This window comes from Pan troglodytes, chromosome 1, assembly GCF_028858775.2.
Source record: "Pan troglodytes isolate AG18354 chromosome 1, NHGRI_mPanTro3-v2.0_pri, whole genome shotgun sequence".
Lineage (NCBI taxonomy): Eukaryota > Metazoa > Chordata > Mammalia > Primates > Hominidae > Pan > Pan troglodytes.
In genome coordinates this window covers 116,544,408-116,571,481 of record NC_072398.2, presented here as the reverse complement: position 1 = coordinate 116,571,481, position 27,074 = coordinate 116,544,408, and the positions used below count along the sequence as shown (strand labels likewise).

Sequence of the window (27,074 nt, the reverse complement as noted above, 5' to 3'; positions counted from 1 at the left end):
GGGGAATTAACTGCATCCCGCATGAGTCCACTGGCAGAGGACTCATGGAAGCTTATCCCTGGTTTCCTCCAGATTTTGCTGCAAGAGCCATTTTTCCCTTTGCTAAGTTTGCTTTGCATCCTTTCAGTAATAAAGCATAGCCTCGACTATTTGTTCCTCCTAATGAAGAACCAAACCTGGGACCCCCAACACACTTTGTATTCCCAGGCATTAGGATAGTACATGGCACTGAGTTGCTGCTTACAAATGTTCATTACTTGAATTTAACATTCCCCTGCCTGTCATTTATCTTCATTATTGGATGAGAATTCTCCACCAGGTTTCAACTCCTGATATCTCAATAAATACACATATCCTATACATTACACACTCATAGAAAGGCTGTTCTATACAATTCTAGAATATAAATGCCACAAACATTATGTCTAATCCAGAAGAAATGGCTCATGCTCACTCAGAGTCATGTGTCTAGAATAGTGTCAGTTATGTGATTTGAAAGCTGCTTGGACATAAAGAATCAAACCTAGCATCTTATATATAACAAACACTATTTTATCTCATTTCGATACCTCTTCTAATTTTTCCTTAGAATCTTTTCTATCTACAGCTTTTTCTCAGTGTCCCTGTGAAGAAGACAGAGAAGGTATTAGTCTTCCTACTTTGCATTTAAAGAGACTGAGGCCTCAGAAATAAAATAACTTGTGAAAGATCAGTGATATGGTTTGGCTGTTTCCCCACCCAAATATCTTCTTGAATTATAGCTCCTATAATCCCCACATGTCATGGGAGGGGCCTGGTGGGAGGTAATTGAATCATGGGGCTGGATTTTCCAGTGCTGTTCCTGTGAGAGTGAATGAGTCTCATGAGATCTGATGGGTTTATTTATTTATTTATTTTGAGATGGAGTCTCACTTTGTCACCCAGGCTGGAGTGCAGTTGGTTCTGGACTCATGTGTTCTGGTAGCTTCTAAAGATAGACATTCTCTATTTTCAATTTAACGTAAAGAACAAAATAGTTGGTTCTCATAAATTGCTTGCTATATTTAAGAGAATTTTCTAGGTTTAAAAATACAATTATGCATTTTTTTCTTTTTATAATGTATGTAAAGCTTAGCATGATCTCAGCTCACTGTAACTTCTGTCTCCCCAGTTCAAGCAATTCTTCTGCCTCAGCCTCCTGAGTAGCTGGAATTACAGGCATGTGCCACCACACCCAGCTCATTTTTGTATTTTTAGTAGAAACGGGGTTTCACCATGTTGGCCAGGCTGGTCTCAAACTCCTGACCTCAGAAGATCCACCCACCTTGGCCTCCCAAAGTGCTGGGATTACAGCCATGAGCCACCATGCCTGGCTGAGCTGATGGCTTTATAAAGGGCAGTTCCCTGCATGTGCTTTCTTACCTGCTGCCATTTAAAACATGCCTTTGCTCCTCCTTCACCTTTCACCATGATTGTGAGGCCTCCCCAACCATGTGGAACTGGAAGTCCATTAAACCTGTTTTTCGTTATAAATTATCTAGTCTCAAGTATTTCTTTTACAGTATGAAAATGGACTAATACAGTAAATTGGTACCTGGTAGTGGGACGCTGCTATAAAGATACCCGAAAATGTGGAAGTGACTTTGGAACTGAATAATAGGCAGAGGTTGGAACAGTTTGGAGGGCTTAGAAGAAGACAGGAAAATGTGGGAAAGTTTGGAACTTCCTAGAGACATCTTGAATGGCTTTGACTAAAATTTTGATAGTAATATGGACAACGAAGTCCAGGCTGAGGTGGTCTCAGATGGAGATGAGGAACTTGTTGGCAACTAGAATGAAGGTGACTCTTGCTATGTTTTAGTAAAGAGACTGGCAGTATTTTGCCCCTCCCTTAGAGATCTGTGGAACTTTGAACTTGAGAAAGATGATTTAGGGTATCTGGCAGAAGAAATTTCTAAGCAGCAAAGCATTCAAGAGGTGACTTGGAGGCTGTTAACAGCATTCAGTTTTATGTATTCAAAAATATATGGTTTAGAATTGAAACTTATTTTTAAAAGGGGAGCAGAGCATAATAAAAGTCTGGAAAATTTGCAGCCTGATGATGTGATGATAGAAAAGAAAAACCAATTTTCTGAGGAGAAATTCAAGCTGGCTGCAGAAATTTGCATATGTAATGAGGAGCCAAATGTTAATTGCCAAGACAATGGGGAAAATGATTCCAGGGCATATCAGACATCTTCTCTGCAGACCCTCCCATCATAGGACTGGAGGCCTAAGATGCAGGGCACCAGGGCCTTGCTGCTTTGTGCAGTCTCAGGACTGGTTGCCCTGTGTTCCAGCCATGGCTAAAAGGGGCCAAAGTACAGCTCAGATTGTAGCTTCAGAGGGTGCAAGCCTCAAAGCTTGGCAGCTTCCACGTGGTATTGGGCATGTGGATGTGCGGAAGATAAGAACTGAGATTTGGGAAGCTCTGCCTAGATTTCAGAGGATGTATAGAAACACTTGGATGTCCAGGCAGAAATCTGCTTAAAGGGGCAGAGCCCTAATGGAGAACCTCTGCTAGGACAGTGCAGCAGGAAAATGTAGGGTTGGAGCCTTCACACAGAGTCCCCACTGGGGCACTGCCTAGTGGAGCTGTGAGAAGAGGGCCATCATCCTCCAGACTCCAGAATGGTAGATCCACTGACAGCTTGCACTGTGCACCTGGAAAAGCCACAGACACTCAACACTAGCCTGTGGAAGCAGCCAGAAGAGAGGCTGTACCCTGAAAAGCCACAGAGGCAGAGCTGCCCAAGACCATGGGAACCCACCTCTTGCATCAGTGTGACCTGGATGTGAGATATGGAGTCAAAAAGATCATTTTGGAGCTTTAAGATTTGACTGCTCTGCTGGATTTTAGACTTGCATGGGGCCGTAGCACCTTTGATTTGGCTAATTTCTCCCATTTGGAATGGCTGTATTTACCCAATGCCTGTATCCCCATTGTATCTAGGAAGTAACTAACTTGCTTTTGATTTTACAGGCTCATAGGTAGAAGGGACTTGCCTTGTCTCAGATGAGACTTTGGACTGTGAATTTTTGAGTTAATGCTGAAATTAGTTATGACTTTGAGGAACTGTTGGGAAGGCATGATTGGTTTTGAAATGTGAGGACATGAGATTTGTGAGGGGCCAGGAGTGGAGTGATATGGTTTGGCTGTGTCCCCAACCAAACCTCATCTTGAATTTTAGCTCCCATAATCCACACATGTCATAGGAGGGTCCTGGTGGGAGGTAATTGAATCATGGGGGAGCGGGTTTCACCATGCTGTTCTCATGATAGTGAAAAAGTCTCATGAGATCCGATGGTCTTATAAAGGGCAGTTCCCCTGCACACACTCTCTTGCCTGCCACCATGTAAGACTTGCCTTTGCTCCTCCTTTGCCTTCTGCCATAATTGTGAGGCCCCTTCAGCTATGTGGAACTGGGAGTCCATTAAACCTTTTTTTCTTTATAAGTTACCCAGTCTCAGGTATTTCTTCATAGCACTATGAAAATGGACTAATACAATCAGGTAGTAAGTTATTATGAGAGATGGTTCTGAACTCATGTGTCCTGGTAGCTTCTAAAGATAGACATTCTCATTTTCAATTTCAGGTAAAGAACACAATAGTTGGTTCTCATAAATGACTTGCTATATTGAACTCGAGATAATTTTGTAGGTTGAAAAATACAATTATATATTTTTAATATAATATATGTAAATCTTAGTAGTCTATTATTTTTGTTAGAGGTTTAATATAAGGTTTATAATTAAAGAAAAGGATACCTTCCTTGTTCAAAGCTTTTCCTAAATTTGGAAGTGAAGAACTTAGCACAATATATTTGTATATACTTTATTTCAATTTGATCCCTACCAGCCTTGAGGCCACCAGAAATTAAAGGGAAGATTCAAGTAATCTAATGGTTTTCTTGTATTCCCACTTTATTTTGTCTTCTTGTATTCCCATTTTATTTTGTCTCCATTTCAATGTTTTTTCTTTTTTCCTTTTTTATTCCTACTGCCCAAGAAGAAGAGACAGAGGAGAAAAGAATAAAATTGCAACTTGACCAATTGCCAGCTATCGTTCTAGAAATTTTAGCTCATTTTAGCTCCTTGAACCTCTTTAGGCTTTTTGTCTGATAAAACAGTGAGGTACAATTAGCAGACCAGTGACAAAGAGGAGGAAATCTGAGGGCAAGGACATTCAGGAGTACCTGTTGCTAACAATCTGAAGTTCAAACTCTCCTGACTGAGGGAAGGAGGAAGGAAGTAGAGAAGCTGGCAGGCTTTTCAAGGAAGACGTGGTTTTCTTTAATATTGTAATCTGATTTAACACCAGACAGATAAAAAGTTGTCTTCCTTTGAAGATTTTGTATGATTCATATGATTCATGTTGGTGTTGCTTTAGGAACTCAGGGTTATCACAGCTTATATTTGTATGGAAACCCCCTACACAGTCTGTGGGAAATCTCAGCGTGAAAATTGCAGGGTAGGCTGTGGAGATACAACGGGGGAGAAAAGTCAGCCTCTGATGACTCACTTTAAGGTACACTTGCTTGGTGCTATAGGATGGTGTCCTTCCAGAACCTCTGGCCTAGTTCTTTAGGAACTTATGCCAAGTTTCCCAATGGAATGTCAGATAATATCAAGGCTACATTTTACGGGCCTAGTTTGAGAGATTAGACTGTTCAAAGTTGGCTGAAAATGCTGTAATCAGTCTTCCCCTCAAGGATAGTGGATACAAAGGGTATAGCCATCACCATGGCATTGTCAACAACAGCACTGTCAGGGGAGAGGCTGAAGCTAGAGGAGACCCTGAGAATGAAAGAGGTGATGGGAGAGGAGAAGGGTCCCAGAGCTGATGGAGACTAGGAGAGCCATGTGCAGATGGCAGTGTTGGGTTCAGGGAAGACATGAATCAATGGCACTGGAAAATGCTCCTGTGACTGAGGCAGATGAGCCCCCAGCATGGGGAAGAGAGGGCAGGGGGAAGAATTTGGATGCCCAGGAACAGCAGGTCAGCCCTCAGAGTAAAAAGGGAACTGAGTGTTTCTAACATTGCAGTGATCTGAGGAATCAAGGATGGCATTTGTATGGGAGTGAGGGGAAAAGAAGCCAGTCCAGTTCAGATCTGGCAAGGATTAATTCCTGGTGCCTGTCAGCCCAGAATCAGCTCTGGCTTCTTCCCTGAGCTCTCACACATTGTGAATCAAGGATGCAGGAGCCTTCTGAACCATAATGGCCCTTTTTTTGTTTGTTTTATTCTGATTTATATAATAATCTCTCCTTTTTAGGCTGCCACTCCTCAACCACTCTCATTAGCTTTTTTTGTTTCTACTAATGAAAATTCCCTTCTCAACCTGTAAGCATGTTCTACCACGAGGAGTATGATGCTTGAGTTCTTCAGAGTGGCTTCTTTAGTCATGATAGGGAGTGACTCATATCTTTGCTTTACTCTAGGAGCTTTGTGTGTCACGGATTGAAAGAGTTTTTGAGATTTGCCCTGGTGGCGCATGTTTATGTTAAGGACATGCTCACTCTGAAGTTATTGTGACCTAATTAGGCAATTACCTACCATTGTCCTGCCTCCCACACATCCTGCCTATTGAGGATTGGAAGACTATGAGAATATCTTGCTTGATGGAGCCAAGAAGGACCCTAGAGAGACAGAGAGATGTGCACAAGTTTGGCAGCACAGCTAATAAATGAACTCAGGTCTTCTGTCTCTGCATTTAGGGTTCTTTCTGAAACACGATATGACTCTTGAAATTGCTTCTGGATAGCCTGGCAATATAACTTAGAATTAGCTTCTCTTTACATGAGAATTAGCTTCTCAGCACAGACCTAAGATTTCTAGAGACTCAACTCATCTACACTAGATTTTATCATTCCACCTTCACCTCTACTCCTTCTGACCCTGCTTAGCCATGCCAGTAAAAGGAGCTCCACTTGAAGTTGGAATATGGAATAAACTTTTGCTTCCTCCAGTCAGTGGAGTGGTGTGTGTGGCAGCCTGAGAGGCAGGCTACTTCAAGAGAGATAGCTACTAACACTTATTTGAACAGTGGCAGGCTACATGTCTTCTCTCCAAGTCTCAGTTTCCTCATTTGAGAAAATATACATTTTTGTATATTTCAGCTTAATCCATGATAGATTTGAAGCCACCTGAAATTAAAAGCTGAGCTGAGGTCCTTCAAGTACTCATATTCTGTGCTTTCTTTGCCCATAAACATAGGGAGCTGTTTAGATGAGGTCATATGAACATTCTAGTTCAGCATTTACTTTATGGCAATAAAGTATAGAACAGGGAACCAGCACAATATTTAGACATATTTGCCAACAACAAACAGCTGGGTGCTCAAGCCTGCCTTTGCTCCTCCTCCCCAGCCTGGAGGTCTTTCTTTTCAAGAACTTTTCTGGTCCCGTGGCACCACCTTATGGTTTCAGTGGATAACTACTTGACCAGTCTTGTCACTATTCCCTTTTACAAGAGGTACGGCCTGTCACACCACCTGTTTTTCCTGTTCTCAGACCAGGTAATTGAAATCCGTTTTACTACACAGATGTGCCTCTTCCTCCTTTCTCGATTTCTCCAAACTATTGAGTGCCTTTCTCAGGGAAATCTTTCTCACGCCTTCTTCTCTTTTCCTAATCTCTCCCATCTCATTTCCTTTTTCATTTGCAAACCAAAAATAATTGTGCTATGAGTCCCTTATGTCAAGAAGAACAAAGTGAAACAATTTTGAAGTCGCATTAGACCTAGCAAAGAACTTCAAAAACCTTTGAAAATACCCTCAAAGGCATCTTAACATTTCTTACTTACATTTCCACTGAATTATCTCTTCCTCTAATTAAGCCTACTTTTCTTCATCAGTTGCATACACAAGAAATTTTTAAAACTGATTTATTACACAGTTTTCTTAGTTTTCAGTTTTGGTTAATGACCAGCAATACAATAACATTGCTTTACAGTAATTTGCATTGCAAATATGCCAGATCTTCTGCTATTTTGTGTATCAAGTGGGTATTTTCAGTCACCTGGGAATCCAACCGCTATTTTAATAGCATTCTTTTGTGGGAAAATCTGTTCTGAGTTTCAAACAAATGCCCTCCAAGTAGAGTTTTGGAACCCAGCCATGTTGTAAACTGTGTGCTGTCCATAGAGCGTTGAACATAGTTTAGGGCATACTGGGAGACATTGATCCAAATGTTTATATACTGTTTTGAAAGATAAGGACTTTCTTATTCTTTCAAACAGTGGAATAATTTGATTATGCAAAGAGCCCTGGAGGCAGCATGATGGTTCCTTAATATGAATAATAATAACGACAATAATATTGCAACCATTTATCAAGTACTCCATGATGTACCATGCACTGTGTAAATTGCTTTACATGCATGACTGTTTTAATCCTTGTGGAAATGTTCAACACAAATATTATCATCCCCATTTCACGGGTGAGAAACCTGAAGTTCAAGAGGTTAAAATACTTTGTTCAATATTACATATCTAGTAATGTGTCACGATTCCAGTGGCCTGGCTCTTAAGCACTATAGAAAGAAGAAAATGGGCACAGCCAAGTGTGGTTTATGGAATGACAGAGTTGGCACGGACCTTAGAGGATTAAAATGTCATGGACATATGCAACTTTGCTTTCTTCCCTCAAAAAAATCATAACTCAATCAGAAAGTTAAAAAAAATCTTCATTATTCAGCCAATCACTAAAAAATAACTTCTTATGTTTAAATCTGTCTTAACAGTCTACAGAGCACTCTTCTATACGTTATTCCATTTGGTGCTTACAACAATCCAGTGGGCAATCAGAGAGTGTATGTATGAGCCCCATGTTATAGATGAAAACATTAAAGCTCGGATAATTCACGTGAGTATCCAAGCTAATGCAACAGAAATGGCAAAGCCTGACCTGGAATCCTTCTGACTTGTTTCCAATGTCTTTGAGCCAGTATGGAGTGTTAGTGGTATGGGGGAGACATTTAAGTCTCTGTTCTGAATGGGCAGAGAGCTGCATAAAATGAGCTTGGTCAATTCCCACAAAATCCAGGCCATTGGGAAAGGAGTTCTATGTGACACTGTGAGATCACTGCACCTGCCTCTTCATCTGCTCAACAAGGATAAAATGTGCAAAACAGACATCAGAATTCACACAAAGCTCCAAAACAGGCTCTGACGTCTACTCTGTCCACTAGTGACTTCAGGTCTTGCAGGTGTACCTATATCTCACAGTGGCAATCACTGGGTTGTAGCAGGAGAGAGAGGAGAAAAGGCAGAGCAGTTGGGGATGGAAGAGCCCAGCTATGGAGTGCAATTTTTTCTCTCTTTGCCTTCCTCCTGGCTTCTCTGTCTACGGCAACTACCCAGACTGTGTTTCTGAAGGCCATTGCTTTCCACCGATCAACTGTGCCCAAGGAACTAATGACTGAGGGAGTCAGTGGAGTAGAGAAGACAGACTATATTATAAGCTTTGGCACCTGGCAAACATAGGCTGAAATCTCAGCTCTACTACTGGCTCACCACGGTTCTGTGCAAAATTTATTTGTTAAAGGAGAATATTAACATCCATCCCATAGGGCTGCCATGAGGACTAAGCAGTATGGCCCCTTGGAAATTTCTAGAACAGTGCCTTGTATAGACTAGATTGTTAATAAAGGCAGCTCCATGTTCATTATTCCTCCTGTTGATGACATGTGTGATTTCATCTGAGGCTCTGGAAGTGGAAAGCTGCTTCAGGATTTGAGTATTTCTGTCATAGTATAATTTAAACCCTCTGTCAGATTTACTCATTAGTTTATCCAAGAAGGTTTATTGACACACACTCTCAGCCAGGGTGGCGGAGGCATATACTGCTCCCCACATGCTTAACATTTCGCTGTTGCTTAAATACAGGCATGGCTCTGTGACTAGTTCTTCTGGCCAATGGCCTGGGAGTGGGAATAGCAGGTGTGAATTCTAGGCCAAGGATTGAAGAGCTGGTATGTGACCCTCCAGCTTTGTTTCCTCCTCTACAGCGATCCTCCATCCTCAAGAAGGCAAAGCTGTAAGAGAAAGGCCACTTGGATTCCCAAAACGCCATTTGGAAAAGAGTAGCCCTGGAGATCAGCTGATATTGTGTAAGGAAGAAATAAATATTTATGTGTTATCTCACTAAGTTGTTAAGGTTTATTCTTTACTATAACATAGCCTGATTTAACATAATATATCGAAGTATTATGCTAAACGCTAGAGATATGGGGGGGGGGGACCTTTATCACATCAGTTTCTGCTCTCAAGAAGCTTACAGTTGAAGAAGACAGACTTTAATAGCTCATCATTTGATAGCTGATACGATTTAGAGTATAACAGGAGTCCCTTTGAGGGGAGAGTTACCTGGGAATTTGGCAATATTCCCATTACCTCTCAAATGATATACCACAAGTGATGTTCCACTTAATCTATTCTAGACAAGCTCCAATTCTCATCTATCTTTAAATTAGGTTATTACTGTCTATCTCATAGGGATCTTGTGAGAATTGAAGGATCTTGTAAAATGCAGAATATAGTAGTAGTTAAGAATAAAAGTTTGCGGATTTTGCTTCCTGCTAATGGACTCTTTATTCTGTTCCATTGATCTGTTATCTATCTTTATACCAGTACCTCCCTGTCTTCATTAGCGTTCTTGGCAGTTCTCCCCAGGTTGATCTGTAGATTCAAATTAACACAATCAGAGGCTCTTCATTAGTGGGACTTTGTAACCCATTTGTTCCAAATAAGCTTATTGCTCAAAGGAACTGCATTGTTTGAGACACATTAACTTCTTTACTTTTTTAGGAGCATAGCCATGTCACTGTTTTCTTTTGCTTGTGGCCAGGAAGCAGTGGTCAGAATACTAAATATATCCCTGAAGGCAATAGCAATACCTTTTAGGTTTTCAGAACGCTGTCAAGTGAAAACATTTTAACCCATTTTTCCTCCTATGGACACCCACGGATATTCCACCATACAATTCTAAGACTCAACTTCCTAGACTTAACCTTCTCTGTCTGTATCCTTTTTGAAACCAAATCTTCCTTTGCCCATGCCCTCTGAGTTCCCTAACATCTGTCTCCCTAGGACCATCTTTGCCAAGGTCCTTGCCTTGCAAACTCATAGTTGGCTTCCACGATATCTTCCATTCCCATCCTATCTGGCACTTCATCACCCTTCTCAGTTCCAAGCACACAGAACACACTCAATGACAAACCTGATTCTAATGTCTTCCAGTCCTCAGGAAAAGAAGTGTTTAGACGCAGCCACTCAAAGCCTGGCTCACTGCCGGAGGTGTTAGGAAACACACCACATCACTACCCACAGTTCAGGCTAAAGAAGAGGCTGAAGTCTCAAAGTTAATCTTTTAATGAAAACATCCAGCTTAGCAGTAAATAAGCAACTAGGCCAGAGCAAGGTTGACTTTGAAAGAATTTTGCTGACTTTGCAAATTTACTTCAAAATTAAGTGAAGTTTATTACAAAATTAAACTTCAAAGTGAAGTTGTAATTTCCTACCTGAAATCACCCATTCCCTACCTCTAAACTTCAAACTTTATGTTGTCCTCTGCTCATCACAGATTGTTAGAGGTAGGGAGTGGATGATTTCAGGTAGGAAATTACAAAAGTCCCCGGGTTGGAGGAGGGACTTTTTGTGGTGATGGGGTTGGGGTGGGAGAAGAGCAAGCACAGCCTGGGAGCCCATGGGCAGGACAGCAGTGGGGACCCAGGCCAGGACGGTCCGAGCTTTGGGGATTTTGGAGGGTGCATAGTGTAGAGCCCTCCCTGCCCACAGAACTGTTCTGGGGAATTAATTATGTCTAGATTAATATGGGAGTCAGGGAGAACCAGTGAAATTTTTGAGTGGAAAATTATTCAGGAATGTAGAAGAAATGCTAGGAAAAGCAAACTTAAAAGTACATGGAAAAATAGAATTAATTTCTCCAGAAGAGTTCTGTAGGGGTCCCAGAAAGGTCACTAATTTGTCCAGGTCTGTTCGTCTCCACTCCTCCCCCAGCTCTTGCCACTGCTCCTTAGTATTGCCACAGCTCACGTGTGTGATGCGCTTACGACGTGCCAGACACACTACACGCGTTACTTCATTTGATCTTCACGGAAGGTCAATCTTTTCAAGATTGTCTCTTTTTCAGAAGAGAAAATGAGATTAACGAACATGCCCAAAGCCTTTCAGCAGTAAAGAGCAGAATTGGGATTTGAACCTAGCCTGTAGCCAACACACGGAGCAGAGGAGGCCGAAATCCTGAGCTGTACCGATGACCATAGCAGTGGGGTTTGCCTTTCCTTTAGAACCTGTAGTTAGAGAGCAAAATGATGAATTTGCCACTAACTTGTCATACCATCTCCACTCAAGGCTCATTGGCTATTTATTTGGAGGGTAATCCCTACCTGCTATCTAGCCACTAGAGGACAGTATTACCTCAAAAATGCTTTCAAAAGTAGCCAAAATCTGGGTTCTGGAAATTTCTTTTCCATAGCAATTTTCACAGTCTCCATAATCAGCCTCTAGGCCATGTCCTCAGTCAGCTCTCACAACACCTGGCCTGCTCACAGTCCCCTGATCCAGACCCTCCCTTGCTGTTTTCCAGACTCCGACTCTGTCTCTCCCTTCCAGAAGGAAGCCTGGTGATGAGCACACACTGGAACATGGTGCTCAAGCTCCAAACTGCAGCCACTCACTCACTAACATCCACATGTTACTTAAATTCCCTGTGCCTCAGTTTCCTCATAATACCTCCCACACTGTAATGAGAAGTAAGTGAGTTAATACTTAAAAGATGCTGGCAGTAGATAGAAAGAACAGTAGAGCTTCTCATGAGAGATTCTCAAGTTTGAAATAATGACCTTCTTGGAGACCTTTTAAATCTGATGATTGCACTGAGTTAAAGAACATCATCTCTACAAGGTAACACACTCTAATATCAGCCTCTAATGTTTGCACCTAAGTGAACTAATCTCAAATAGGGGATATAGGGCCACAGGCAGAGCTATTTGAGGCAGCATTTTTGCAGCACCTCTTGAATTCCAGAGAATGGGTCCATGGATAAGACAGACCAGCTTTGGACCCACCAGCAGGCTTGGAGAATGTTTCAGGATGAGGTTATGAAAAGATATTGGTTTTATTCAGGTGGTCATAGGGTACCCATTGAGCAATATGCCTGCTTATTTTGGATGAAGAGAAATGTCGGGTCATTCTTGAGCTGTCATGACCCAGTCTCTTAGAAAGCAAATGTAGTTTCACAGTAGAATAGAATGCCAAAATTCTTCTTAATGGAGGGGATTAAAAACATGCTAAGTCCTCCTGATCACTGTGGTCCTGTCCTAATCCAGCCATCTATTTTTCCTGAGGTAATTCTGGAAGTCAGGATGAGCCCAGGACTTTGCAGTCTGTGCTCAAGCCCATCAGGGTTAAAGATGAACACTTTGGTGCTGTGGTCAGGTTAATATTAGGTTGGTGCAAAAGTAACCGTGGTTTTGCTATTGAAAGTAATTAATGCAAACTTGGGTCATTGCAAACTGAAGCCAAACCAGTCATAGATGGCTAAGTCAAACTAAAGACAGTTTGGGTATTTCTGCAGCCACCAAGCCCCTTATAGGCTATGAACCTCTTTGTAATGGCTACCCGGTGAATGGGGGCAGCTCTGCAGAGTCAGTTACAGGAAGAGATGGGAAGAAAACCTGAAAGAGAGCCTGCTGAAGACCTTAGTCCAAGGCCAATGACTTCTGTCGTAGGGTTGCATTGTTTGTGTTCGCTTTACAGGGTCTAAAGTAGGAAGGAAGTGTGTCCCTCTAGCTGCTGAGCTTGCTACATAGATCAGATCTGACTGGAGGAAGTGGGGTTTCTGGATGTGAAGATGAGTTAGGTAGCAAGAGCTGGGATTGTACACCTTCCCAAGATCATGGAGAAAGTCAGTTGCTGGGCACAGGAAAAACAATCAGGATTTCAGAATCTGCTGGGTATCTGGGGTTGAGGGCATGGGTGCCTATGTGTGAAATGCTGTGGGATCCACTGTCAACAGCCTGTTGATGTGAGAGTCCCTGGCATCTTGGAGACTGTGTGTTCTTCAAGGCATTTATGTTGATCCAGGATCAAACACAACTTACTGTGAGTTAGGTGGCTTCAGCAGGAGAGAAAGTTTCTTCTACTCAGAAAGCAACAATGTGCTCCCTAAAGTCACCTAATATTGTAACATCCTCTGTGCTCAGACACTCAGCACCCTGTGCCGAGCAATGATAAGGCATGTAAAGGGCCTAGCATTGCCCTTAGTACCAATAAATGCTCAAGAAATGGTTGCATTATATTCAATAATAGTAATTAATAACACTTACAGAGCATTTACTATGTGCCAAGCAGTGTATTAAGGGTTTAGCAGTTCTTCACTCATTAGGTAGGGATCATTTTTATCTCTGTTTTACAGATATGGAGGTGGAGGCCAGGCATTCCAGAATTCAAAGCCAGGCATTCTGGCCCCAGAGTCCACACTTAACTATTGTGCTTTTAATTAATACTGCAAAGAGTTGCCAATAGGAGACCAGAGGAGGGCAAGATGGCTTCTGGCTAGGGTGACCAGGGAACACTGCCAGAATGACAGGTATTTCAGCTGGCCCTTTCACATAAATTGAACTATATTTTCTTCTACTAGCCCTAGTCCTTGGGTCTGAAACTGAGCCCACAGGTCCTGCTGTTACATGAACTGGGGTATGGGTATATAGCCAAGGCCTCAGGCCTGCTGAACCAAGAGTTTATTCAGCAGGGAGTGGGAAGCCAGTAGTTAAGCTGGTAAGGAACTCTTCAAGACTCTCTGAGTCTTCAAGAAAGTTCTAACAGCCCACTGGGGGACTTTTGCCTCTGCCTACATCAAAACACATTTTTTAAAAAGCTTCTGCTTTGTACTTGCTGTTCCTTCATTCTGGAACATACTAATCATTCCTCATCCTTAGGACTCAGTTGATGTGTTTCTCCATCCATGAAACCTTCCTCAGTGCCACTGGGCAGAGCTGGCTGTGTGTGTGTGTGTGTGTGTGTGTGAGAGAGAGAGAGAGACAGGGAGGGAGAAACTTGTCACACGGTATTGCGGCTTGTCATTACAGTGTGGCTTTTTCAGGACTTTGAGTTCCTTGAGGCCAGGAGCCATGTTGCATTCATTCTTGAATCCCACTGCCCGGCCCAGAACCTGGTACATAGTAGGTGCATGATGATTGTTTATTGTGGAATTAGAGAACAGATTTTAAAACCTGAATTCTCAAAGAAGGAGGGGCAGGATGCAGTCAGCATTACTCATTCCCATCTCTGCCCAGTCTCACCCTGCTCTCTCTGCTTTCTACCATGGTATCCTCTGGAAGGGTATGGCCAACTTAATGCAAAGGTCAGGGCATCTTTGGTTCTTGGACTGATGTTTACATTTTTGAACTCTCAAGGACGTTGACATAACCAGCAGCTGAACTCCAAGTGAGCACACCAGCTTATGTTGGTACAATCAGCTTCACTGGGGGTAGCTTTATTATATTATAAAAGTCTAGTGAGACCCTCAGTCCCTTCCTCATATGGGCACCACTGACTCCCAGTTAGAGCCTAATATGGTTTGGCTGTGTCCCCACCCAAATCTCAACTTGAATTGTATCTCCCAGAATTCCCAACAACCCAAGGTTGCATTAATTACTTTTAATGGCAAAACCACTGTTACTTTTGCACCAACCTAATATTAACCTATTGTGGGAGGGACCCATGGGGAGGTAATTGAATCATGGGGCCCGTCTTTCCTGTGCTATTCTCATGATAGTCAATAAGTCTCATGAGATCTGATGGATTTATCAGAGGTTTCTGCTTTTGCTTCTTCCTCATTTTCTCTTGCTGCCCCCATGTAAGAAGTGCCTTTTGCCTCCCGCCATGATCCTGAGGACTCCCCAGCCATGTGGAACTGTAAGTCCAATTAAACCTCTTTTCTTCCCAGTCTCGGATATGACTTTATCAACAGCATGAAAATAGACTAATACAATAAATAGGTGCCAGTAGAGTGGAGCATTATTGAAAAGATACCCAAACATCTGGAAGCGACTTTGGAACTGGGTAACAGGCAGAGACTGGAACAGTTTGGAGGGCTCAGAAGAAGACAGGAAAATGTGGGAACTTCCTAGAGACTTGTTGAATAGCTTTACCCAAAATACTGATAGCAATATGGACAATAAGGTCCAGGCTGAAGTGGTCTCAGGTGGAGATGAGGAACTTGTTGGGAACTCGAGTAAAGGTGACAGTTGTTATGTTTTAACAGAGAGACGAGCAGCATTTTGCCCCTGCCCTAGAGATTTGTGGAACTTTGAAATTGAGAGAGATGATTTAGGGTATCTGGTGGAAGAAATTTCTAAGCAGCAAAGTATTCAAAAGGTGACTTGGGTGTTGTTAAAAACATTTCATTTTTAAATGGAAACAGAGCGTAAACGTTCAGAAAACTTGCAGCCTGATAATGCAGTAGAAAAAGAAAATTTTTTTTTTTTTGAGGAGAAATTCAAGCCCGCTGCAGACATTTGCATAAATATCAAGGAGCCTAATGTTAATCCCCAAGACCACGGAAAAATGTCTCCAGGCCCTGTCAGAGACCTTCACGGCAGCCTCTCCCATCAGAGGCCCGAAAGCCCAGGAGGAAAAAGTGGTTTCATGAGTGGGATCCAGGGTCCCCATGCTGTGTGCAGCCTACGGACTTGGTGCCCTGTGTCACAGCTGCTCCAGCTGTGGCTGAAAGGGGCCAAAGTACAGCTCAGGCTGTGGCTTCAGAAGATGGAAGAAAGCCCCAAGCCTTGGCAGCTTCCATGTCGTGTTGAGCCTGCGGGTGCACGGAAGTCAAGAATTGAGGTCTGGAAACCTCCACGTAGATATCAGATGTATAGAAATGCCTGGATGCCCAGGCAAATGTTTGCTGCAGGGGTAGCATTTAAGGCTTGAAGCATAAAAGAAAGAAATAGAAGAGAAGGCAGGAGTGGAAACAGAACATAGTTATGATCTTCCAGTAGCTGAAATCATCTTAGGTTTCATTTTTTTAAATTAGAATATAATTCACACACCGTAAAACACATCCATTTTAAGTGTACAGCTCTTCAAGTTTCGGCAAGACAGGCATCAAGTTACCACCACATTCAAGATAATTGAACATTTTCATCATTACAGAACGTTTCGTTGTCTTTTCCCAGTCAATGCTGTTTCACCCACAGAGGTAGTCACTGTTCTGACTTTTTGCATCATCACATAGAATTTCAAATTGTTGCTCTGGAATTTCAAATTATTGGAATCAATTATATGTTTATTTATGACTCTTTTTGTTCAACATGCTCTTTTGAGTCAACTGTGTTTTGCTTGCATGAGTATTTCACTGTTTTTTCCATTGCTCAGCATTGTTCTATTGTATGAATTTAATCTACATTTGTTTCATCCATTCACCTGTTGGTGGGCATTCTAATGGTTTCCAGTTTGGGGGGCTATTATGAATAAAACCACTGTGAATATTCTTACACAATTTTTTGTGACTATATTTTATTTCTCTGAGATAAATGCTTCATAGTAAAGTTGGTGAGTAACAAGGCAGGTGTATTTTTAACTATAAGAAAAAGTAGTCCCATTTTACATTTCTACCTTTAAAGTATACAAGTTCTAGTTATTTTACTTCACTTAGGCTTCATTCTAATAGCGCATAGTCACTAATTAGAGAGAACATATAACCATAATACTGGTTTCTACAAACCTGTTTCACAGGGTCTTCTGCTTCTCAGGAGATGCTTCACCCTTGAATGATCCTGATAGGAGAAGGGTTTTCCACTCACTGGGACCTTCAGTCCAGCATGCACATTTGGGAAGATTGTTCAAAGAGCAATGAGCGAGGAAGGCAGAACAGCTCAGCCCACTATGCAGGGTCAAAACCAACCAGCAATTTGATGCAGATGATAGAGCCTCATCACCATCGTATCCAGGAATGGCTTTGTAACAAGTCACTATTCCACCCCTGAAAGTAATCAGAGAATTTATTTGCAATCTGTTAGCTAATTGTTCTCATACTGAGCACAGATCTTAACTAAATGACCTTAACTTAAATTTAAGTGACATTTAAATTTCTGCTCTCTGATATGAAAGTTACCATGCTCATATTTGGGTAGTAGGGTTTAATTTAATTTGCCTAAGATTGCAGCTGATTTCTGAGATCCCAAAAACAAATTTGATGCACATATCACAAGATATTATGTAAATGCTGAGAAGACAGGGACTTTCCAGGCAGAAGAGGGATGATGCACATCAGCTGTACAGCATCCAGCAAGTTGCATCCCTGCCGCTGGCGTCAGGGGACTCAAAGCCAAAGTGAGAACAGTAATTCCTGTTTCTAGCCACCTACTGCCTAGGATGGGGGTGAGAGTCAAATATGAAACAGTTGCATTCACATCCTACCAAGAGCTTGACCAAATCTGGGTTTAACTTTCAAATCTGGGTTTAACTTTCCAAATCTGGGTTTTCATCCTCATGAAATAAAGGTAACAGTATGTGCCTTACAGAGTTGTTATAGGAATTAGGTAGTGTAGATAAAGCACCATCACAGTGGGTGCACAATAAACGAAAGCCTAAATATTAAGTAGGCTTGTCTGAGTTATACAAGGGTGCCATTTACCAAACACATATTCACTCAGCTGACAACCAGTCTTTCGTAAGTGCCTACTCTGAAAGAGGTACATTGTTTATTCTGTTGATAAATCTCACACAGTGACAGCAACACTACCTGGGCTGTGATTTGTAACCCAAGTTTCAGCCTCCCAAATGTTCCTGATCCTCTTGTCATATGGAGCCACCTTCTCTTCAGTATTACAAAGCAAACTGGCTCTAGCTCCCATATCACATAGAATTTGGAATTCCTATTCCTCCCTTTCCATATTTCCATGGATTCTCAGAGGATGGACACTTCTTTTAGATACTTCATAAGTTCCAGCTTCTGCTGAATTATTGATCTCTGTTTATGTCTTGCCTCCTGTAGCTGCATTCTTTTATTCATTCTCCATGGACCCAAATGTAAAACATATTTCCTTTCCTCATTGATTAAGGTTATTTCCTTTTATCTCTTATCACATACAAATAATCAGGCTGGTCTATTGTTATTTACCTGAATCAAGGTTTTATTCTAGTGTCCAGTATTTCTGCTGTTTCGTTTTCCTGCACTTCTTGTACGGAGTGTCTTCTGATATTATTATTATTATTTTCAGACAGGGTTTTACTCTATCACCCAGGCTGGAGTTCAGAGGCACCATCTCAGCTTACTGCAGCCTTGACCTCTCAGGCTCAACAGATCCTCCCACTTCAGCCTCCTGAGTAGCTGGGGCTACAGGCGCGCACCACCATATCCCGGTAATTTTTTTTTTTTTTTTGGTAGAGATGGGGCCCCACTTTGCTGTCCAGCCTTGGCTCAAAACTCCTAGGTTCAAATGGTCCTCCTGTCTCAGCCTCCTAAAGTTCTGGGATTACAGGCATGGTGTTATTATTATTTTTTTAATTCAAACTATTATTTTAAGTAGGTGCAAGCATGTGACCCAATTATGTCCTCTGGTCTGTTTATGTGTGAATATATACATATTGAGTTGCATATTTTTATCACAGAGTACTATGTTTTCACCTGTCTATTACAGTTAGGATAGTATATTGTTTGTTTTTTTAAGACACAGTCATACTCTGTCACCAGGGTGGAGTGCCGTGGCGTGATCTCAGCTCACTGCAATCTCTGCCTCCCAGGTTCAAGGGATTCTCCTGCCTCAGCCTCCCGAGTAGCTGAGATTACAGGTGCATGCCACCACACCCAGCTAATTTTTGTATTTTTAATAGAGACAGGGTTTCACCATGTTGGCCAGGATGGTCTCAATCTCTGACCTCATGATCTGCCCACCTTGGCCTCCCAAAGTGCTGGAATTATAGGCGTGAGCCACCACGCCTGGCCTATTGATTTTTATAAAAATGTGCAGAGGTAGGTTAAACTATGAATTTAATCTTAGGATGGTAAAGGGGCAACAATTACACCTGTATTATAAAAAGAACTGTTGGTCTGATGGTGTCGGGAACCTCTGTGAAGGGTGTTGTACGGGTGAACTGGAGAAACAGCTTTACATTCCTATGGCTTCTCTTTGTGCCATGTGCACTCAGCAGAAACCATGCTTTGCATACCCATACGATCATTCTGTTTTTCACTTTCAGTACAGTATTCAATAAATTACATGAGACATTCAACCCTTTATTATAAAATAGCTACTATTAGAGAATAAGCAAGGCGGCTGGACCACACTTATTCCAAAAAATATGCAAGGTGCTCAGGGAGAGAACCTGTCAGCATAGTCAGAGTGGGAGCACCTCATTCAAATATCACATGCATAGTGTCATTTGACCTTCAGAACAACATCTTGTGGTAGGTGCTATGGGTTTTACAGCTGAGGAAGCAGGAGGCCAGAAAGGATAAGAAGCTCACTCAAGATCATGCAGCCAGGAAGGTGCCAGCCTCAGTTTTCACTGAGATTCTAGCACTTTTGGCCTAGTGTTCAAATTCAACGAAATTAAACACATTCTAAACATTCTCATACTCTTGTTTCTAGTACCTCAATAGACAAATGATTGGGAAAGAAGATAATAAAACTGAGATTATAATATGCATTGTTTTATATAACTCCTTGAATACCTTAATTTTAATACAATAACTAGTTCTCCCACCATGAGGTTTTAAACGTTAGGAGCAGAGGATGGTTTTGAGCCATCAGTCTCTGAGTTAGGGCCCCAGCACTTCCCAGGCACCATTCTGCAGCATGGCTACTTATCAAATAATAGTGATGATGATAATTAAATAATAATATACCAACTTTTAGCAGTCTTATACCCTAATACAAAAGATTCAGCTGTGGCCTCTACCTACTGAGAGCAGAACTACTATCAGTGTAATAGCCTTCTGCTTCAAAGAGGAGGATGCTTACAGCCTTGTTGTTTATGTGGAAGCAGAAGAACCTGGAGCATCCTAAGGTGAGCTATTCATTCAGTGAGCTCATACTGGGTGCCTCTTGTGTGCCAGGCACTGTTGCAGGTATCGTCTACACTCTTGGCACTATAGCACTCAGTGATTCCTCAGCACCTCCTGGGAATGTCAAACTCACTAACTTGACATTTAGGATTCTTCAACATCTAGCCCCGGCTTGCCTGTAGGGGCTGCCACACACGTCCCTGCATGCACAGTTCTGGCTGATTCAGCATCATTGGCTGCCTGCATGGACACTCCTCGCTGCTTCCTGGAATCCCTCCCTAAGCCATGCACTCAAACATCTCTGAAAGCGGGGGCCATTCTTCCGTCAAGGATTACATGTACAAAGCTCTCTCATATGCAGAATTCTTCTATGGTACTTAGTTCTTCTGGCTGTGGCAAAGCCTCTGGGAAACCAAATGTAGAAAAGTTGTGCAAAGTCTGTTGAAACTGTCACAAACAACATGAATTGCTACAAACTCTAGGAGCAGCTAACATCAACAAGAATTTAGTAAGTACTAGTTTGGAAAATTAATAATTCAGCAAATGAATGATTTTACAAAACTGATTTTTAGCTACCTTATTTTTAGCCAATTGGGTTTTGTAAATTTGCTTGTAGTTTCCCCGTTCCTAACACTTCAATCTTCCTACCCCCCCTAAAATGTCACTGCTCATTAGTGACCCATCTTTCCAGGAGACTTCTTGGATGTTGGGGACCCAAAGCCTCATATAATAACAGAGTATTTGTTTGGCTGAGGTCTGCATTCCTATGATTCCTTAGAAACTTGGACCATATAGAAAAGGTTGCAGCCACTGTCAGCAGCCAATATAATTCTCTCTGCTACTCACTAGCTAGGTGACCCTTGTAAGCCACCAGCTCCTCTGAGCCTTGATTTCTTCATTTGTAATAGGAGAATAATACTGTGTATATTTGAAGGGCTCTTATGAAGATTCAATAGGATAATGTGTGTGGATATCCTAAGGCAGTGCTTGGTATATAGATGCATTTCCGGGTTGGCTTTCAGCTCCTCCCTACTGAGACTTCACACCCCATTGGCTCTTCAGCTGCGTGAGGCCTCAGGCTCTCAGTCTTTCCTGTGTGTTTTATTCCTTCTCCCCAGCAAAGCCTTTCTGACCCAGATCCCACCTTCTCACAGCTCCGTTCCTAGAACTGATGAAATAATTCAATCTAAGGTGAGGTGAAATTCAATAGACATTGCTATCATGTGTTATTTTGTTAGACACTATAGGTTGCATACACCAAATTTATCCCCCAATCCCCATCCTTCTCCAACTTCTTCCTTGGTAGTAGAACTCTGAATTTTTTTTTTTTTTTAAGATGGAGTCTTGCTCTGTCGCCCAGGCTGGAGTGCAGTAGTGCGATCTGAGCTCACTGCAACCTCTGCTTCCCAGGTTTGAGCGATTCTACTGCTTCAGCCTCCCCAGTAACTGGGACTAGAGGCATGTGCCACCACTCCCAGATAATTTTTTGTATTTTTAGTAGGGTTTCACTGTGTTAGCCAGGATGGTCTCAATCTCCTGACCTCGTGATCCGCCCACCTCGGCCTCCCAAAGTGCTGGGATTACAGGCATGAGCCACCACACCCGGCCAGAACCTGATTTTTTTCAGGTATTCACCTTCTTCCACTGAACCATGTGTTTGGAAAAGTTGATCCCATTACTCCAGTGCCTGCTTAGAAAAGTTGATCCCATTACTCAAGGGTAAAAACTGATTAGTCTTCATCATGGGAAGCCTATTTCTATGCCAGTGCCTGGTTAAGGGATGGGCATGGTACTCTGTTCCACCAATGAATACAAGGGGATGTCTGCCTGGGAGCTTCTGAGAAAGATTTCCTTGTTCCTACCTACAAAGGGCCATCCCTAGAGACTGCCATGTCTGCAGGTAACAGCAGGCTCATGACTGTGAGGAGGGTTCACTGGGGTTGGGAGTTTAAAAAGTAAAGTAGAGGTTCAAAAGAAAGTCTTCAAAGACTTTCCTCCCCATCTAATTAGGAATAAATAGTAACTTCTCTTAGGAGCAAAATTTATTCAAAGACCTGTGCTAACATTCTTAAATATCTGCTAGCTGTAACAAAGAAATCAATGTACTTTATGTTCTTAGCTCCCACAATTTAGCCTAAATATTTACCCTGGCATGCTTATACTGGTCCAAGCAAGCATTAGGTCATACCTGTTCCTATTCCTTATTTGAAGGTGTTTTTACCTTTCTCAGCATTCCACAAGTTACTTCCTCCTTCCTTTGTTATCCTCTGCCTTTGCCTCTTTTGAACAGTTCTAAGTTGCTAGCCGATCAGGACAAATACAGAATGGGAGGTCCCCTTCCAGACAACAGACACCGGACACAGCAGTAGGGTGGACGCGTAAAGTTATAAATGACCCCGTCTCCTTTGTTCAGTGTACTCTTGTGGCAAAACTGCTGGCGAGTGTACCCTTTCTGCAGAAAGTAAAAATGGCCTTGCTGAGGAAGTTAAAATTTATGTTCAAGTGCTATTTCTTTACAGCACTGGGGAAGAAGCATTTCTAACAGGAGCCTGCATGCTGAGGATGGCAGAGGAAAAAGACAGAGCCACTCTGAGCCCTTGGAGATGCCACTGAGGAGCTACGCTAACCAATCCTGGAGGCACCATAACCTAGGACTTCTTATTATACAAGGTAATAACTACCCTTGACATCCATGTGAGTCAGGTTCCCTGTGACTTTGGCTAAAAGCAACTTGTAAGGCACTAGGTGTGAGTGTGAAAGATAAAGAGATGAATATGGCAGAACATTGGTTCTCAGTGAGTATAAAATCTATGGCAAAAGGCAGGGAAGTACATTAAAAATTCTGAGAAGCATTTAAGTACAGGCATGGAAAAAGCAGAGTGGAGGCAGACAGAGTGGAGTGTTGGTTATAATTCGACCACAAAATGAACATGTAGATCCATAGTCTTCTTTTCCAAAGTGTGACTGAGGCCAGGCATGGTGGCTCATGCTGTAATCCTGCCACCTCAGGAGGCTACGGTGGAAGAATTGCTAGAGTCCAGGAGTTCAAGACCAGCCTGAGCAATGTGGCAAGACCTCGTCTCTACAAAAAACAAAAATAAAAATTAGACCAATGTGGTGGTGCACTCCTGTAGTTCCAGCTGCGTGGGAGGCTGAGGTAGGCGGATACATTGAGCCAGGGAGGTCAAGCCTGCAGTGAGCCATGTCGATGCCATAGCACTTCAGTCTGGGTGACAGAGCAAGACCCTGTCTCCAAACAAAACAAAACAAAACAAAAACAAAAAAGTGAAGCTGCTTAGTATGTTTTTCTGACATGCTAAACAATGACATGATGACCTGGGTCTCGAAGCTCTTGAACTGGCAAGTGGCTGGTGGTAGGGCAGTTGGAATTGAGCAGTGTCCAGCAAGGCAGTCACTGGAGGAAAGAACCCCATAGTTTCAAAAACTGGTGCCACCAAAGAACTGAGACTCACGGACAGGATACCATGTGGTGAGCATGCTTGCAGTTCAAAGTCATCCCTAAATCCAGGGTTTAATTCTTACTTCTCATCTTGGGCTGTCAATAGCATCTGAGATAGGTTGTCATTACCTTCTGGAAACGCTTCTTCAGTTGGCCTTTAGGACATAATTATCTCTTGGTTCTCCTCTCACCTCACTGGCTGCTCTTTCTCAGTCTCCTCTGCTGATCCCTCCTCATTTTCCTGACTTCTCAACTTTGGAGTGGCCCAGGATTCAACCCTGCAAGTTTCTTCATCTTAGCAGATGGAAAGTCTATGCTTCTAGTTGCACAGGACACTTTAGTCAGGCCTATCCCAACACCCTGCCAAAGCAAGATGAACTGACCTTTGATCTGTCCCACACATGCCCTCAGGGAGATGGGGTCTTTCTGTGGCTGTTCACCCTAACCCTGTTTCACCTGGCTGCATTGCTAGAGAAGAAGTGGTTTAGAATTGTGATGATGTGTGAAGAAGGAGTCACTTAAACCAGGTGATATCAGTATCATAAAGAGCATATTTAATCTCCCCTCCTCCCCATCCCTTTCAACCTCTCCTTTTCTGTTCCATGTCTGTTCTGTTGTGACCTGTATGTGGGCTCCTTTTATAAAGATTACAAGTTCATCTCTGAGTTCCTACAACACCCAGACTATTTCCTTGAGCAGAATAATTAAATAATTAGATAGAGAACTTTTTATTTAAGCATCCATTCTTACTTAGGTAATCCCAGCCTGAATATTTTACTTTGGTGAAAATGACAAAAGGGGCTTGGATAAAATGACTGAACCATGTCAGTCTTTTGTCCAGAGGCATAAATGTGAAAAGGAAAGAGATGAGAAGGCACATATATGACTTCTTTTCCTGACTCTATCTGGTTCCACATTTGGGAAAATCTCCCCACAGTTTCCTGCCTTTATTTTTGTTTATCATGAAAAATGAAACTAAGTTTAAGATGGGTCAGGATCTCACATACCAAGTAAACAGGAAATCAGAATTAGAATGCTTGGTATTTGTGAGTGAGGGCAGTGAGAGAGCTAGTGCTTACCTTTTCTTTCTTTCTTTTTTAATTATGAAAATCACAAAGTAAGATAAAAATCTTTGCTCCTTGTCTTCTTACCACTGAAGATCTTTAACATTATCCTAGTGGTTGCTTGCTGAAGCTCTGCAGGGAGAAAGATTAGTTTTAAAAACTGATACAGGGTCCACAATTCCATATGTAAAAGGATTTAAGGATCACCAAACAGGAGTGGGCCCCAAAGCTTCACTGAGCCCTGATGAATGAATAGAACCACATTATAAGGTTCTCCAGAGAGTAGGGCAAAAGTTACCAATTGTTTTCCTGAAATATATCAACGAGAATGCAGGCCTAATTAACGAACCTCAAGGTTGATTTTTCTTGCTGCCTTTTTCTCTGAAAGACAAATAATAAATGAATAAGGCTGAAAGTAAATGAGAACCATATTGGGAAAGTGAAGCCTAGTCAAACTTTTGGCTGGGCTGGTTGCGAAGAGCTAAAGTTCTTTAATCATCTCACTGGAGATGTAGCCAAAAAATGCAATTTGAAACACACGCACACAGACACACACACACACAGACACACGCACACAAACACACACACACATCAACACACACATCTAACGTATTTCCACACCCACACCCTCCCCCCTTTTTACTGTAGATGAATCAAGATGGTGGAGACAGGACATGATGAGAACCATTCCTGCTCTCCACCTATTTTATAAAAGGCTTTGACAATCAGTAATCTTTGCTGCCTTGGTTTGGGGAATCCATCTATGAATTCTTATAGTATAAATGTTCACTGTGCACCGTGCATTGGCTACAAGAAGCTAATAAGCAACTGGATTTGGTAATGAATTGGGAATATGCTAAGAAGACAACCTATTTAAAATCCAGATTCTTCTAACAGATAATTTTTCTAGAAGATAAATTTGTTTGGGCTAAAAAGAATACTACTATCAGCCAGGTGTGGTAGCTTGAGCCTGTAATCCCAGCACTTTGGGAGGCAGAGGTGGGCAGATCACCTGAGGTCAGGAGTTTGAGACCAACCTGGCCAACATGGAGAAACCCTGTCTCTACTGAAAATACAAAAAGTAGCTGGGCATGGTGGCACGCATCTGTAATCCTAGCTACTCTGGAGGCTGAGGCAGGAAAATTGCTTGAACCCAGGTGGCGGAGGTTGCAGTGAGCTAAGTTCGCACCACTGCACTCCAGCCTGGGCAACAGAGAGAGACTCCGTCTTAAAAAAAAAAAAAAAAAAAAAAAAGAATACTACATCTGAAGGTGGGAATGGAATGAGAAATGACAACTATATTATAATTGAGGTAGTTTCTTATTAGTTGACAAATTGACAAAACACAGAGAGGTTTTTCTTTTGTCAGGGTCAGTCAGGTCAATTTTATACAGAGGCAGAACTAATAGTTGAATATGGTGGTGTGATTTCAGGATGGTTAATATACACTCCATTCCACTCTACTTCACAGTACTTCAGAGTTTAAGGCTTGAAAAATTGCTATTGTCTTTGCTAACAGAGGGGCAGAAGGCATATCTATCTGGCTTAATGGAAGTTGGATGGGTGAGATGTGGACTTTTCAAACGAGGCCTCACTTAGATTGACATTAAATAAATTTGGCATATTGTAAGAATATTTTTACACAACTTATGATGTTTCCTTTTGTTAAAGGGAGCTCATTGAGCATTACTCCTGTCCTCCTCCTCTCCATTGCTCACCCTTCCAGGGTGAATGGATTATCTTACCTGACTGTTACATCTGGGCATGCTCGGCTCCATGTTCCTTCCTATTGGGAGTGAGTTGCTCACAGAGAGAAAGCGTTTTAGTTTGCTCTTCTAGGGGAGGGTTTTTCTTTATTGGGGTTCAGTACAGGCAGGCCAACTTGGCTAACAGATTGCCACATCCTCCAACCTGGCCTCTACCAGAAACAAAGGATATTTTGGTTTTCCATTTGCCAGTCCTTTTTCAATTTGTACAGAACATAGGCAAAGAGGAGAGCTATTTATTGGGATTCCTTAGACACCCTAACATGGCTTAAGAATCAAGCAAACTGAATGGAGAACTTGAAAATTTTAGTTCTGATCCTAGTTCTGTCTTTCCTTAGGTGTTTGAATTTTGGGGAGACATATAACATTTCTCTGCTTCATTTTTCTTAAATGTAAAGCAAGTTCATAAAATCACTACCCTACAATTATACAGCAGTTTCCCTTTATCTGTGGAGCATATATATTAAGACCTCCCAGTGGATGCCTAAAACTGCAGATAGTACCAAACCCTATATATACTATGTTTTTCCATCTGGTAACTGAGACAGCTGCTAAGTGACTAACAGGTGGGTAGCATGTACAGAATGGATATGCTGAACAAAGGCATGATTCACATCATGGGCAGGATGGACTGGGTGGCATGAGATTTAATCACATTAGCTAGAATGACATGCAATCTAAAACTTAGGAATTGTTCATTTCTGAAATTTTCCATTTACTATTTTCAGAC

The 27,074-nt window shown here is 42.0% G+C and overlaps 1 protein-coding gene and 2 long non-coding RNA genes across 9 annotated transcripts in view; 2 read left to right on the top strand and 1 right to left on the bottom strand.

Moving 5' to 3' along the window:
• HAO2 (hydroxyacid oxidase 2) overlaps nucleotides 1-17,027 on the bottom strand; it is a 32,045-nt gene extending 15,018 nt beyond the window's left edge. For 3 of the 6 annotated variants that reach the window (XM_003308289.7, XM_063798046.1, XM_016924763.4), the window contains exon 1: nucleotides 10,239-10,366. The gene's annotated coding sequence lies outside the window, so the exon portion shown is untranslated. Of the gene's footprint in view, nucleotides 1-10,238; nucleotides 10,368-16,769 lie in introns of those variants that run through there. The other 3 variants (XM_016924761.4, XM_016924769.4, XM_016924765.4) reach the window with 2 other exon arrangements.
• Nucleotides 1-27,074, top strand: part of LOC107967721 (uncharacterized) — a 41,849-nt gene that overhangs the window by 161 nt on the left and 14,614 nt on the right. For both annotated transcript variants that reach the window (XR_008548479.1, XR_002938868.2), the window contains exons 2-3: nucleotides 18,268-18,409; nucleotides 22,574-22,724. This is a non-coding gene — a long non-coding RNA (uncharacterized LOC107967721). The remainder of the gene's footprint in view (nucleotides 1-18,267; nucleotides 18,410-22,573; nucleotides 22,725-27,074) is intronic.
• On the top strand, nucleotides 5,803-9,163 carry LOC107967719 (uncharacterized). The gene is made up of 3 exons (XR_001708449.3): nucleotides 5,803-6,536; nucleotides 7,762-7,883; nucleotides 9,028-9,163. It is a non-coding gene; the product is annotated as an uncharacterized LOC107967719 (long non-coding RNA).